The following is a 14,469-nucleotide window of genomic DNA, read 5'->3' as shown; positions in this document are numbered from 1 at the left end:
ATGAAGAGTTTGTAATAACACAGAAAATGAATACAATATAATGAAGTGAAAAAGCATAATTTGAAATTGGAGTTGTATGTGAGGGAGCTGCATGTGCGCCCATTATATGCAAGTAAAGTCACCTATATTCTCTTAAAAAGGGGTCTCTTTCTGCTTTGCAAATAAGTTCATATGTATCTTATCTTTTTTAGATTCTACATATAAGCAATATCGTATGATATTTGTCTTTCTCTGTCTGACTTACTTCACTTAGTATGATAATCTCTAGGTCCATCCATGTTGCTGCAAATGGCATTATTTCATCCTTTTTTATGGCTGAGTAATATTCCATTGTATAAATACACCACACCTTCTTTATCCATTCATCTGTCAATGGACATTTAGGTTGCTTCCACGTCTTGGCTATTGTAATAGTGCTGCCATCAGCATTGGGGTGCATGTATCAGAAAGAGACTCACAGACATAGAAAACAAACTTTTGGTTACCAAGGGAAAGCGGGGGAGGGATAAACTAGGGGGTTGAGATTAACATATATACACTACTTCATATAAAATAACCAACGAGGACCTACTGTATAGCACAGGGAACTATATGCAATATTCTGTAATAACCTGGAAAGAATATGAAAAAGAGTATATATATACATATACACACACATATAGATAACTGAATCACTGTGTTGTATACCTGAAACTAACACAATACTCTAAATCAACTATACTTCAATAAATAAATAAATAAAAAGGAAAGAGAAAAAACTTATTTAAAGAGTGCAGGCAATTCCTCTAATTTAATGACAATTTGCCATTAACTGAGTGTGGAGTGAGAGGTGAAACTCTGGGGAGACAGCTTTCGGTCCCATTTCTCCTGAGAGCATCTCCCCCTGAATTAGCATCACAGTCTGGCAGCTCAAGATATGTAATTTCCAGGCAACATGCGTTTTAAAAGCAAGCCAGCTACTCCCTGTGTAGACAAAACCATTTGGGAGCAATTTAGCAGGTTTCATGGGCATTTCTGCAGTTTCTCTCCAGAGGCATTTTTCTTGATAACCTAACCCCTGTGTACAGGATGACTCCACTGCAGAAATGAAAACAAAAGCCAATATATACCAAAAAAATTTAAGCAAGTACACCAAAATACTATCAGTGGTTGACTATGAAGGAGAAGTGTGGGTGATTTTTTTCTACCTCCTTCTTTCATTCATTGACAAATATTTACTGAGCATCTACTGAGTGCCAGACCCTATTCCATGCACTGAAAAAAAAGCAGTGCATAAAAAATTGCAAAAATCCTTGATGGGTAGAGACAGTCAACGAACACCTAAGTTAAGTAAAATATAGAGCAGGTTGGGGCTTGGCACGTGCTTGGGAGAACCAAACAGAGCCAGACAGGGGGACAGGAAGTGCTAGGTTTGGGGTGGGGGGTTTGAATTCAGGTAGGGTGATGAGAAGCCTCATTGAGAAGGTGACCGCTGATGGGGAGGAGAGGAGGGAGTGAGGATATTTGGAGAAAGAAGGTTCCAGGTAGAAAGAGCAGCAAGTGCTCACATGTGTAAAAACCTGCCAGGGGCCAGTGGGACTGGAGCAGAGAGCATCAAAGCTCATTTCTTGGACCTTTGCACTTGCAGTTACCTCTGTGTGCGATGCCTTCTCCAGTTGCCCTCCTCTGGCTTTCTCCTTCTCAGTCTTGAATTTCAAAAATCAAGTGGCTTGCTGCACTTCCTATGTTCTCTCTAATGAGAGTATAGAACTTGTACCATGGAAATAAAAGCCCTTTATTATCTTTACAGGAAGTGAAAAAGAGAGAGGGAGGGAGAGAGGGAGGGAAGACACCTCTTTTCTGGCCCACGGACAGCTGATGGTTTTCTCTTCCTGATCAGTTCTGCATCTGCACAGTGGACCACTTGCCGCGAGACTTGAGCATCCCTTCGAGTCGGCCCTTCCCTGGGTTATCACGTGGTCAGTGTGGGAGATGCCTCCGGGCTCAGGACTGCGGGCTGCACCCCCTCCTTCTCTCAGCCCGTCTCCAGGAGGAGCAGCAGAGACGAATGTGAGCACCTCACACCCTCCAAGGGCACCTGGGGGTGATGCCAGCCCTGGGAAGAAATCACCAATAAAGATCTAAGGCGCTGGGCTTCCCTGGTGGCGTAGTGGTTGAGAGTCCACTTGCCGATGCAGGCGACACGGGTTCGTGCCCCGGTCCGGGAAGATCCCACATGCCGCGGAGCGGCTAGGCCCGTGAGCCATGGCCGCTGAGCCTGCGCATCCGGAGCCTGTGCTCCGCAACGGGAGAGGCCACAGCAGTGAGAGGCCCGCGAACCGCAAAAAAAAAAAAAAAAAGATCTAAGGTGCTGATAAAGGAGGGTTAATCCGTAAACTTCACCCGAAGGGAAGAAAAATTGTTTTCAATTACTGGTAGCAGAAAACAAAATAGTGGGAAATCACAAATGACAATCTTTTTAACGCAGCCCTGGGGCCACTTCCAGCTGACCCTGTGCATTATCCTGGCAGGGAAATTTTTTACTCTGCTGCTCCCTCCCGTGTCCTTAATAGCGTAAAATAAAAAGATTTTAGATAAGATTTCATTCTGTGAATCAGTTGGCAAACCACATGAGGCTTCCTGGGGCATTCTGGCCTCAACCTGATGGAAATTATTATTTTTTAAATGAGAAGATCGATACTGAATTGGATCCCATAGCAGAAAGCACATACAAAGGATTTCATTTCAACTGGAAATCTCTGGCTTCTTCTGTGCTTTGCTTAACCCAGTACCGGCCAGTGTCTCAAGCAAAGGATGGGAAACAAAAGTCAAAATCCTTGTCATCGCTGCACAGCCAGGAAGTTCTGGCCTCTCACTAGTTTTCCACATTGGCCTCTGTTCTGTTCCTTAAACCGAACTAGGGCAACCCTTGGACCTTTGCACTTGCGGTTACCTCTGTGTGCGATGCTTTCACCAATTGCCCTCCTCTGGCTTTCTCCTTCTCAGTCTTGAATTTCAAAAATCTTCAACTTCAAAAATCACTTACTCAGGGAAGCTGGACTTAACCACAACCTTCTCCCATTGTTCACCCTCTCAGGTCCTTCATGATGTATCACCAACCATAATTACATTAAAATGTGTTAAATGTTTCTGCTACTTCTGCAGAGTCGGGGCACATAAATGTATAGCCATCCCTCAGTATCCTGGGTGGGCTGGGAGTGGGGGAGTGTGGATTTGGTTCCAGGACCCGCTGTGGATACCAAAATCCCCAGATGCTCAAGTCCCATAGTGAGCCCTCCAGATTCACGGTTTCGCATCCGCAGATTCAACCAACCTTGGATCCGGTATTAAGTTTGCTATCGGCGGTTGGTTGAATCTGCGAATGCGGAACCGTAGATACCGAGGGCTGACTGTATTAGTTAATTTCAGTCTCCACTTTAGTGGCGGCCGGTTGTTCTAATCAAGAATTTATTCTCCACAGGTGATCCTCTATCAAGGCATCAGAGACCACACTCCAGAGGCAATGACTTTGATCAATACCAGAGACTTTGCTAATTGACACCATGAATGTTAGACGTAAGCGGTCATGGGTGAAAGTCGTGGCTGATGATTAGCAAAGTGGATGTTAGAATGTGTGCTCTTCAGTGACTTCAGTGCTACTCAAGGTAAGCGGATTGGAGAAAATATTTTACAGTAGCTCCCTGAGCTTGTATGAACAGGGTTTAAGAATCCAGGGCTGTGCTGATACAATAGCTACGAGCCACACTGTGACTATTTCAGTTTCATTGCGAACTAACCGAAGTTTAAACAAAATCGAAAATTCAGTTCAGTTCAGTTACACCAGCTGAATTTCAAGTGCTCAGCCATGTGGCTGGGGACTAGTGTATTGGACAGCACAGAATAGAAGATTCCTTTGCTGCAGAGAGTACTATTGGACAGAGTTGATCTAGGGGGTGGTACCCTTTACCATCCTAAGTCTGATCCCTAAATGGCTTTGGTTCTGACCCCCATGGATGTTAGACAAACCTGCTGCTGGAATATTGTTGCCTTTGCCCCCGTGAGCCTTTTGTGCAAAGCATTTTCTGAGCCTCAAAAAGGACAAGGATCCGGCAGTCCATCAAGCTTCCAGACTGGCTTGTACGACTATTTTCTGCTGCCTGTTAATACACAATAATTTGTGTAAACTGGCTGTGGTCTGAGATTTACTTTTATCAAAACCTGGATGCCAGTTGCCAGCTGCTCCATTTATTCTTGTATTCATTCAGTAAAGATTTATTGAACATCTACTATGTGCCAGACACCTTTCTGGGTGTTGGAGACATGGCAGAGAACCATACAGTTAAGTCCTTGCTCTCATGCAGATTACATTTTTGGTACTGCAGGGGTGGTATAGACAACAAGGAAACCTACAAATGAATATCCTCTTGTCAGCTGGCGATAAGCATCTTGAAGACAGGCAGCCTGATGACGTAGGAGCTGGATTGCCAGGGCAGGGGTGGAGAGAGTATTTAGTGGAGCACACAGGACACTATAGCAAAATCGCTGTCCTTGATGCTGGATTTCCTCCACTTAAAAGCTCCCTGCTGTCCCCTGGACTCCCAGGCTCCCAGACATCCACTCTGGAAGGAAAGTGGAAGTTCCTTTCCCCTGAACTCTACCACTAACTTGCTGTTACCTTAGCAAGGTCACTGGCCCTCCTTGGGTCCCCCTGAGTTTCCCAGTCTGTAAATTGAAGGCGTTAGACCTGCTGACTTTCAAACTGTGAGCTGAGACCCATTGAATGAGTCACACGATCAAGTTGGGGGTTGTGACCATCATTTAAAAAAAGGAAATAGAAAATAGCGAGTGTGAATAGCAGAGCATGGAGAAGGATGAGTATAGTTTCCTATAACTTTCGTGTGCCCATGTGCTGGAGCAGGTACTGGGTCACCATGTAAATTTTAGCTCTTGTTGTGGGCCGCCGTCAAAGAATTTGGAAAGTTCTGCACTAGATCACCTCTCCTGGCCTTCTGATTCCAGCAGACTACGAATCCAGCGTTCTTAGCCCAGGGGACCAGACAATTTAACAACATGCTCACGAGCAGAGTGGAAACTGAATCGGGGAGTGTGTTCTGAGCAGACATCGCCTACACTTTTATGACTCCCAATATGCAAAAATCACATTAAGGCTGCATTTAAAAACCAGGACTATTGCAGGAGGCTCGGTATTTCCTGGGGATCTGTTCCTGCACTTCCACCCACCACGGTCTGAAACTCTGAAATCCCTCTCTTGGGGGTCCAGCCTCTCAGCCTCCCTTCCTCCCATGCTTTCTCTCCAGATGAGTTCTTTCCATTGTCCTCATTCATTCATTCACTCACTCACACACTCATTTATTCGGCCACTGAACTCCTGTTTCTTGAGTGCTGCTACGGGCCACACACCGTTTTAGGTGCTGGCGATTCAGGTGGAGAACAGAACGATGAGATCCCATTCTCGTGGGGTTTATGGTTGGGTTTGGTGGCGGGTGTGGCCGGTGGAGGGTGAGACAGACAATAATCAGGACAGCAAATCAATGACGCCCTTCAGGAGCTATGATAGAAATCAACAAGATGATGGAGGCAAGGGTGACAGGAGGGGAGGGGAGGCCACTTCTGACAGGGTGACCAGGGAAGACCTCCTTAGGGAGATGATATTTGACTTGAGACTTGAATGACCAGACGGAGTCAGGGGAGAGGGACAGTGCAACAGAGAGAGGGGACACAGAGTGCAAAGGCCGTGAAGCAACCCCCACTTCTCCCACCTGGCTCCCTGACTTCCCGGTAGCTTTGTACCGACTTCATCTGCCTTTCTGCCTAGACTAGATCCATGGTGAGTCATTTGAAAGATGGAACTCAATGGCCCTGATCCCTCTCCATCCCACGGCCTTTGGGACTCTTAATATATGTTATCTTGTTAATCCTCTCAATGACCCTGGGAGGCAGCTCTTATTTATCCCCATTTTCCAGATGTAGAAACTGAGGCTCAGAGAAGACATTTGATTTGCCCAAGATTATACAGTTTATATGGTGGTGGAACTGGGGTGGAAGCCAATTCAGCCTGATTTAGAAGCCCATAGAATAGGTTTCAGCTGGAACCTAGTTGCTGGTTGACAAATCCTTAGTCTCCTCTTATTGAACCCCTGTGCCTGTTGGGTTTATCTCCTTTGCCTGTTCTGATCAATTCCTCGTGGTTGCTGGAAGCTCACTGTTGACAAGAAATGGGAAGCTGCCCCTGAGTGCAACATTCATTCACTCAAGAAAGATTGTTAGGCCCCTACTGTGTGCCAGACCCTGTTTTAAGCATTGAGTGTTCCCTGGCAAACAAAACAGTCCTCGTGGAGCTGGCATTCCAACGAAAAGACATAAACAATAAATTAAATTAATAGGGAAATCAAAATCTATGTTAGAAGGTAAGAAATGCAGCAAGCATGGAAAGGGGAATGCTTGTAGTTGTAGATAAAATAGTTAAACCCGATTCTTCCCATGGCCAGCTCCTCCTCAGCCTTTGAATCCCAGCTCAAGGATCACCTCCTCCAGAAAGCCTTCCTTGACTGCCTAACGTTGTCTGCTGCCTTCCCACACCATCTGCCTCCCCCAGTTTTATTTTCTTGCCCTTATCAGACACAATCTATGTATTTGTTTATCACGTGTGCTTACCCTCGTTAGAATGGAGACCCAGTGCCTAAGCTGTGCCTGGCACGTAGTATGCGCTCAATAAAAATATGCGGAAGGAAGGGAAGAGCTCTCAGACGAGGAGGAAACAGAGGCTCAGAGAGATGTTGTGATTTGTGTGGTCATACAGCCAATAGGCAGAGGAGCCAACTCAGCTGTGAACTTCAAGCTGTCTCAGTGACTTGAGGACAGAGGCGCTAAGGCGCTCAGCCTGGTCTGGCACACACAGCGTCTCCAAAGTGCACGCTTGGACTCAGCCTAGACCTCGGGAGCCCAGCAGATCCCAGCGCGGGGCTCAGGCTGATGATTCAGCTGCCTGTAATCCCACTTCCCTGCGTCCAGAGAAATGGTTAAGCCCATTTGAGAAGGGCTTAATGGTCCTTGCTAATCAGCAAACCAAGGAGTCGGCCCTCCTGGCCTCAGCACTAGCGGGAGGCCCAGCCAACAGCACAGGGAACCGAGGCATCTCTGCAGACAGACTGGCTGGAGGGCCTGGAACATCACAGATGGCTGGGCTCTGCCCCAGAGCTTAGAGTTCACTGGGGCCCAAGAACTCACCTTGCCAACAGGGGCCCCGGTTGATGCTAAAGCTGCCGTCTCGGGACCTGACTTGGAGCAACACTGGCCTGGAGGATGGATGAATTGAGGCAGGGCCTGTTCCCGAGCACAGGGGAGAGAACCGGGCAGGCTCAGACAAGGCCCGGCCCGGATGCCTCGGCCATTTTGCTGGGTCCCTCCTCTGCCGGCACTTTCTTGTTTCTTTACCGTGAACAGTACCAACTGCCCTCCAGGGCTGGGAACCACTCCCTCTGGGGCCACTTGGGTTCCTGCTAATTCAAGGGAGTTTGAGACACATAAGGCTGCTAAGAAGGTCTCGTGGAGGACAAGCATCCTTGGTGGCCCAGCAGAGCCTCGTTCCTCCACGGAGGTGCAGCTTCTAGCAGGCCGCTAGCCTGGAACTGTCTCTGGAGCTGGGCCCTTTCGCAGATGGTCGCCATCCTTGGAAGAAGAAGAGAGGTGGGTCATGGGAGACAGGGTCACATACGGTGGTTAAGTTGATCCTTAAGCCTAAAAGATAGAGTTCAAAGAATCCCGATGCTCACACTTCCTGGTTGTGTGACCTTAGGAAGGTTACTTTATCTCTATGAGCCTCAGTTTCCTCATCTGTAAAGAAAGGCAATAAGAGCTATTTTCTGTGTTAATCATCCTGTTATAATAAGAGCTATTTTCTGTGTTAATCATCCTGTTATAGAGCATCTACTCTGGGGCAGGCAGGGTGCTGGGCACACGGCACTGAGCGAGACAGACAAATATAGCTGCCCTTGAAATCCCACTTTCTAGTGGGAGAGAGGGCAATTTTTAAAAAGAATTAAAGTATAATATTACGATGTAAGGAGGAGAAAAATGCTATGAATGTGGGAAACACTAAAGGACAAACAGCCCATTTTCTTCAAGAGAAAAAAACAAGCACACACAAAAAAGAAGGGGGAACCTGTAGATTAAAAGATTTAAGGGGCAGATTAGCCATTCACAATATTTGTACTTTTTTGAATACTCCTTTGAACAAATAAACTGTAAAACTAATTTAGACTATCAGGAATATTTGAACACTGGATTTTTGGTGACACTACGGAATTATTCGTAATGTTTGAAGTCATGTTGATGGTCTCGAGGTGATATTTTAAAAAATTCTCATTTTGGTGATATTTACAAAATGTTTATGGGTGAAATGACATGATGTCTGTGGTTTGCTTCAAAATCACCCAGTGGGGTAGGTGAGGTGGGCCATCAATGAAGGCAGCTGGACCAGGAGTTGGGGCTCAGAGGTGGGTATGTGGGGTCGATCTTACTGTTCTCTCTACTTTGCTTGGGTTTATAAGAAAATGTTTACAGAGAAAGAAAAGTCCTGCTCTGGATAAAGCTGAGATCTGTCCTCTCCCCTGACCATGGTCGTCTCTTGCTGGGCGTCTGCAGCAGCCTTCTGGCTCGTCTCCTCCTGTCTCCACAAAGCTCCAAGGAAAAAACGTAAAGAGCACGTCACCGCTGTGCGAAGACCCCCAGAGACATCCCCCTGCTCTTAGAATGAAGCCGGGCCTCCCCTCTGCGGTCCCCCAGGGCTCCCCTGGTCTGGCTGCCGCCGGCTCTCTTCTCGCCAACGGGCCTCCAGCCCACTGCCCCTTCCCAGCCCGGTCTCCAAAGGTGCCAGGCGTGTTCCTGGCGGAAGCACTCATCTCACTGCTCCTTCTTCGCCAGCTGACTGCTTGTGGACATCCAGCTCAAGGTCCCATCCTCGGAGACGCCGTCCCCGGACATCGCCCTGGTTGTTCCCCTCCCCCTCCCGCACTGCTCCGGATATGAAGGGACCCTGGGTATCGTCTATCTTCCCAGACCTTGGCCTCCATTCCCCCCACTGTGCACAACACAGCCTGGCACACAGTAGGCGCTTAAAACCCGATGGTTGAGTGGACGCCTACATCCACCCCAACGCCGCCACTCAGCGCCTACAGGTGGTGTGGGAGATTGTTAGTGGAAAAACCTTCTGATGTGACCTTAGGTGAAAATCCAGGCCACAGGATCATGCCTCTGGGGTGATTACACCTGTGTTGGAAAACTAACAAAACAAAACAAAAAACGTAAACAACTTTGCTCGAGAAAAAGACAGAAGAAAGTACTCACTATTGAAATTTTAGCTGCTGCTGGAGGTGGGACTATGGATAGTTTAGATCTCTTTGTTCTTTTTTGTTTTGGCCGCATTTTCTTTAAGGCACGCCTATTTCCTTTATCAGGAAAAAGCTGTTAGTGGAGAGGCAGCAAAGGACCTCTTGCGCCCTCTGCTGCTCATCATTGGATACTGCCGTGCAGCTCGCGGGTTCTGCCCGAAGTGGCGCATTTGGGGGTGCTCCACCGAAGTTCGGAAGCAGGTAGAAGTGGATGAGAAGAGGGATCGTGACAGACTCGGCCATCCCCTGGGAATCTCTCCAAATTCCCTGGTGCCCTCACCGTCTGTGCAAGGTCCCCAGGACTCCACCCCCCACCTCTCACCCCTCCTTCAACCTGAATGAGCCCCTTCCTCCAATCTCCTCCACCTTCCATCCCCTGATGAGTCCAATGGCGGGAGGCACAGGAGGGTAGCAGGATCAGGCTTTCTGGGCTGAAATCTTGACGTGACCCGTCGTTCCTGTGTGTCACTGGACATATTAATTAACCGCTCTGGACCTCAGTCTCATCCATACAATGGGACAGTGATAAGTCAGGGTTTCTTGGCCTCAGCACTATTGACATTCTGGGCCAGATAATTCTCTCTTGCGGGCGCTGTCCTGTGCGCTGGAGGAAGTTTAGCAACATCCCTGGCCTCTACTCACTAGATGCCAGCGGCACCCCACCCCCTAGTCACAGCAACCCAAAGGGGTTCCAGATAGTAACAAATGTCTCCTGGGGCCACAGTTTCCCCTGGTTGAGAACCACTGCACTCTTGGTTTCTATTATTACACCCAACACCTTGCTACAGTTCTCTGCTGGTAGAAGGGGCTCAGAAAATACCAACATGAGTTACTAAAGAATAATTTGGGGATTATCTGCTCTAATAAGAAAAAGAGGGAAGAAAGCATCTAAGACTCCCTCCTCCCTGCCTGTATCCCCACCCACCCCAGCTGGCTGCTGCATGCATGCAAGGTGAGCTCACATTCCTGGTCCCCCAGAGATGTCCCCTGCCCCTGCCTGAGCCGGCCCCAGGCTGCAGAGGTGGGCTGGGCCTCCCAGACCCACTTCGCGCCGGGCCTGTTGTGCTTGGCGCCATCCGCGGGCCTCCACAGCAAGGAGAACGTATTCAATTAACCTAGAAAAACAATAGCAGAAAGGGTCAGAGTTATTGTGAAAAAGGAAAAGTGGTGAAAAGATTCTGGCGAACAGGTCCCCGGTGGGCGTGGGTGGATAAGAGAGGCCAAACAGCTTGACTAAACTGGGAGAGCCCTCAGAGGTGCGGAGGCATTGGTGTCCCCCTCCAGGGGACAGGGACAGCTAGGAAAACAAAGACTTGCTCCATTTCCTGGCCTGTGGGCCTCCCATCTTCGAGTGTGGAGGCAAGAAAAATACAGTGGGATCCAAGTCTCCCTGGGTTCCTCCCAGGCTGGAGCAGAGAAAGCCAGGAGATGGGCTCAGAGAGTGCTCGCAGGGTTGGGGGTCCCGCTAGGGGTCGGGGGAGTGGGATTCTTACCTCCGCAGTTCCTGGGGCGAGATCTTTCTTTTCTCAAAGCCTGGAACCAGAGATTCGAATAGAGGAGCGTTCTCACTGGAGCAGCCTCCTGCTGTGGGTGGAGGGGTGCAGGGACCCTGGCCCCAGGGAGGGTGGCCTCGGATGTTAACAATTAACAATGACTCTCAGGTCCTGAGTGCAGATTAAAGGGCCCGGCGCTGTGCCAAGTGCTTTACAAAATGATCCCATTCAATCCTCAAAACCCCTTGGTGTGATTGCCTCTAGTCATCCATTTATTCATTCGGCAAATATTGGTTGAGCACCTACTGTGTGCTGGGTTCTATGCTTGGAAGTAGAGATACAATAGTGAGAAGAAAACAGATGTAGGGATGCAGAGCACCTGTTTTGTCACCCACACTGCTGGTGGGAATGCAAAATTGTGCAGCCACTCTGGGAAAAGTCTGATAGTCTCTTATAGCTAAACATACTCTTACCATACAGCCCAGCAATCCCACTCCTGGGAGTTTCACCTGAGAAATGAAAACCTATGTTCTTGCAAAAACCTGTACATGAACATTTGGAACAGCTTATTCATAATCACCCAAAACTGGAAACAGCCTAAATGTCCCTCACCTGGGGAATGGATAAATAAACTGGCATATCCTGACCTTTGGCCAGTCTGCAGCCTTCTGCTCTAGACTAAGAAATAGCTGAGACCAAAAGCAACTCACAATAGGGTGCTCTGAGCTTGTTAGAGATGCAGTTCTTGGGCTCTGCCAAGGAAGCATCTGGCATGTGCCCCACTCGCTTCACACAAGGCTTGTATCTTCACATGTACTTTTGGCTGCAAGTAACGTATCATCTAGAAGAGGTGTGAACTGTGTTTTATAGAAAGTGTGCACGTAACAAGTAGTCCTGAATTAGATGGTCCCAAGTTCAGTTAATTCAGCCTCAGTTTTGTCAGACAGGAGGATGGGGGCCCCTGCACTCCCCCTGGGCTTTTCCTTGTGGTCACAAGATGGCGGCCACAAATCCAGACATTCTATGTTCAAACGTAGGACAGATGAAGAGAAGGTTCTCAAGGGTCTCTCTCTTATCACACAGGAAAAACCTCTCCCAGAAGCCTCTGTGAGATGTGCACTTACATTTCATTGGCCAGAACCAGGGCATCTTCCCACCTATAAACCAATGGCTGGCAAAAGGGAATGATTTAGATCAATAACAATTGTCCCGCTGGGACTGGGGATAGAGCATCTCTCCCTCCAGCACACTGCCATCTGCTCTGTGCTGGAACAAAGTGGACGTTCGCTCAGCCAGGAAGAAGGGAGAACGACAGTCTGTCTGCTGCAGGTCCCAGCATCAGCGTTTATATGTGATCTTCATATAACGTTATACCCAAGTCACAGAGAAGTACTGCCAGAACTGATCCCAGAAGCGATCATAGAAAATCATCAAACTTGGGTCCCACTATCAGACCACGTGAATTACTGTTTTAAAATAAATCCCATCCTCTCTGTCTCTTCCCACTCCCGTTAGGTTGCTGTGTGTGTGCACGCACGTTAGAGGCTTGAGTTTTAAAATCTAACCTTGTAACTTCAATTTTGGTAACTCCATTTCGGACTTTTTTCCTTTTCTTTCTCTTTTTTCTTTCTAATTTTTCACTATAGAGAGAACTAGTTCAGGCTTCTTTTGATCTCTGAGAGTCCCTGCTTGATCCTCTCAACAGCCCTGCAAGGGATTTACTGTCCCCATTGCACAGATGAGAACACTGAGGTCCAGAGGTAGGAAGAGCTCCCGTGTGCAGCTCCAGCTTCGCCTGCTCTCCTCCCCACCACCTACGGAGAATGGACTCTCACCCTGATTTCCATCAGGAAAGCGCTCAGGAAATGAGCCCTTATATTCCATTGACAAGGCTGGTAGACTGGACCAAGATGGAGTCAAGAATCGCCCTTGTCACTTATAGGAGACCCCCAAGATGTTTTCCCACACCACGCCTGGTGGTCCAGTGGTTAAAGGGGGCGTGGGTTCAATTCCTGGTCGGGGAGCTATGATCCCACGTGCCACGCGGTGTGGCCAAAAAATAAAATAAAATAAAATTTAGAAAAAAATGAAATGGAAAAGCCAAGGGTGTGTGCATATGTGTATGTGTACACATATATTTTTTAAAAAACTTACAGCCTCCAAGGACTGTGGCTACAAAAACACTTCTTTAGTAGATGTCTGGCGCACCCTTGTGTGTCTCTATGGTGTAATAACATTGCAGGGTTTTCAAACAGTACATCTTTAAAAATAGTAACAACAATAATAATGGCTGATGTGCTGAGCAATGTATTAAGAAATTTAAACCCACCATCTCAGTTTTGACATAAAGTTCTTCGTTGGAATAAGTTTTTTTGGAGTAAGTTTTATATGACTATGATAAAAGGAAAAACTTCACACAATACACAAATGTAGACAGTGAAAAGTTATCTGCCTCTCACCCCCATCCTCCATGATGTGAAAAGTGCCCCCTAATGTCGGGCAGGGCACAACCTGCCCAGACTTGCACTGTGGCCCTGATATGGGTCTCTGTGCAAATGTATCTGTGGGATGAATTCTTAGACATAGAATTGCATGTGTATGCAGCTCTTTCCAGAGGCAATTTGCACCATTTTGAATCAGCACTGGCACGAGGTGCAGTGACAGACATTTTTCCTATTATTTCCTGCACTTGATAAACTATTACTGAGCACCTACTGGAGGCAAGGCATTGTGTTAAGTCCCATGAAAGATTCCAGGATGACTTGGACTCACTGAGTGACACGGGCATGATCTGAAGGCTATCCAAGCAGCAGAGAGGCTGCTGCCTACCCTGCCTTGCTGGCCTTGGTCAACTGCCCGGGGATTTCAAAGCCTGTGCCCTCCGGATCCAGAAGCTCATTTCTGAAATGTGATCCAATAAGCAGCCTCACAGAGCAGCCGGTGAAACCTGATGGGAAAGCACATGGGGTCAAGACCCAGCTCTGACATTCCAGTGTGTGACATCAGGCAAGTTTCATGTCCTTACTGACATTTGAATTTTCTTACCAAAAAAATATGGATAATAATACTTACCTTGGGTGAGGGAGGTGTCAGGGAAACCGAAGTCCTTCAGAAATATTTGTTGAATGAATGGACTGATGAGAATCTTGATGTGAGTTTTGCTAAGGAGACATTTAAGATGAGGTATGTCTCAGATTAAATGCTTAATCATTTCTCCTCCTGGAAGACAATTCCTCCTCTTTCTGTATCGGTCACGTCTCTTGACTGCAAGGGAAAGAAAAAATAACGTGAACCGGCTTAAAAGAACAAAAAGAAATTTACCAACTCACATATCTAAAAAGTTCATGGATGGGTCTGACTTCGGACATGAGATGCTCAAAAGATGTCATTAGGAATCATTTCTCTCATCCTCACTATGCCAAATTCTGTCTTGGCCTCATCCTCAACCAGGCTCTCCTTGCTGGTAGCATGAAGGCAGAAACAGCTCTAGGCTTACCTCCTATTCCCTCAGAAATCCAGTTTAAAAAGAAAAGAAAAAAGTCTCTCTTACAGGATTTAAAAATTATTCCCAGTTTGCAGTATTGTTG

At 47.4% G+C, this 14,469-nt stretch overlaps 1 long non-coding RNA gene across 4 annotated transcripts; it reads right to left on the bottom strand.

Moving 5' to 3' along the window:
• Window positions 1-1,858: 1,858 nt before the first annotated feature.
• LOC137207941 (uncharacterized) lies at window positions 1,859-14,469 on the bottom strand. 4 transcript variants are annotated; one of them, XR_010935381.1, is made up of 5 exons: window positions 14,379-14,469; window positions 13,955-14,146; window positions 9,346-13,829; window positions 7,228-7,668; window positions 1,859-2,095 (listed from the first exon to the last, which is right to left on the bottom strand). It is a non-coding gene; the product is annotated as an uncharacterized lncRNA (long non-coding RNA). The 4 variants fall into 4 exon arrangements; XR_010935380.1 differs by lacking the exon at window positions 1,859-2,095 and having other exon boundaries at window positions 4,220-7,668; XR_010935382.1 differs by lacking the exons at window positions 1,859-2,095; window positions 7,228-7,668 and adding an exon at window positions 7,890-8,679.

This window comes from Pseudorca crassidens, chromosome 15 (assembly GCF_039906515.1).
Source record: "Pseudorca crassidens isolate mPseCra1 chromosome 15, mPseCra1.hap1, whole genome shotgun sequence".
In the NCBI taxonomy this organism is placed as follows: domain Eukaryota; kingdom Metazoa; phylum Chordata; class Mammalia; order Artiodactyla; family Delphinidae; genus Pseudorca; species Pseudorca crassidens.
The sequence above is the reverse complement of the archived record's forward strand: the minus strand, read 5'-3'. Positions and strand labels throughout refer to the sequence as shown.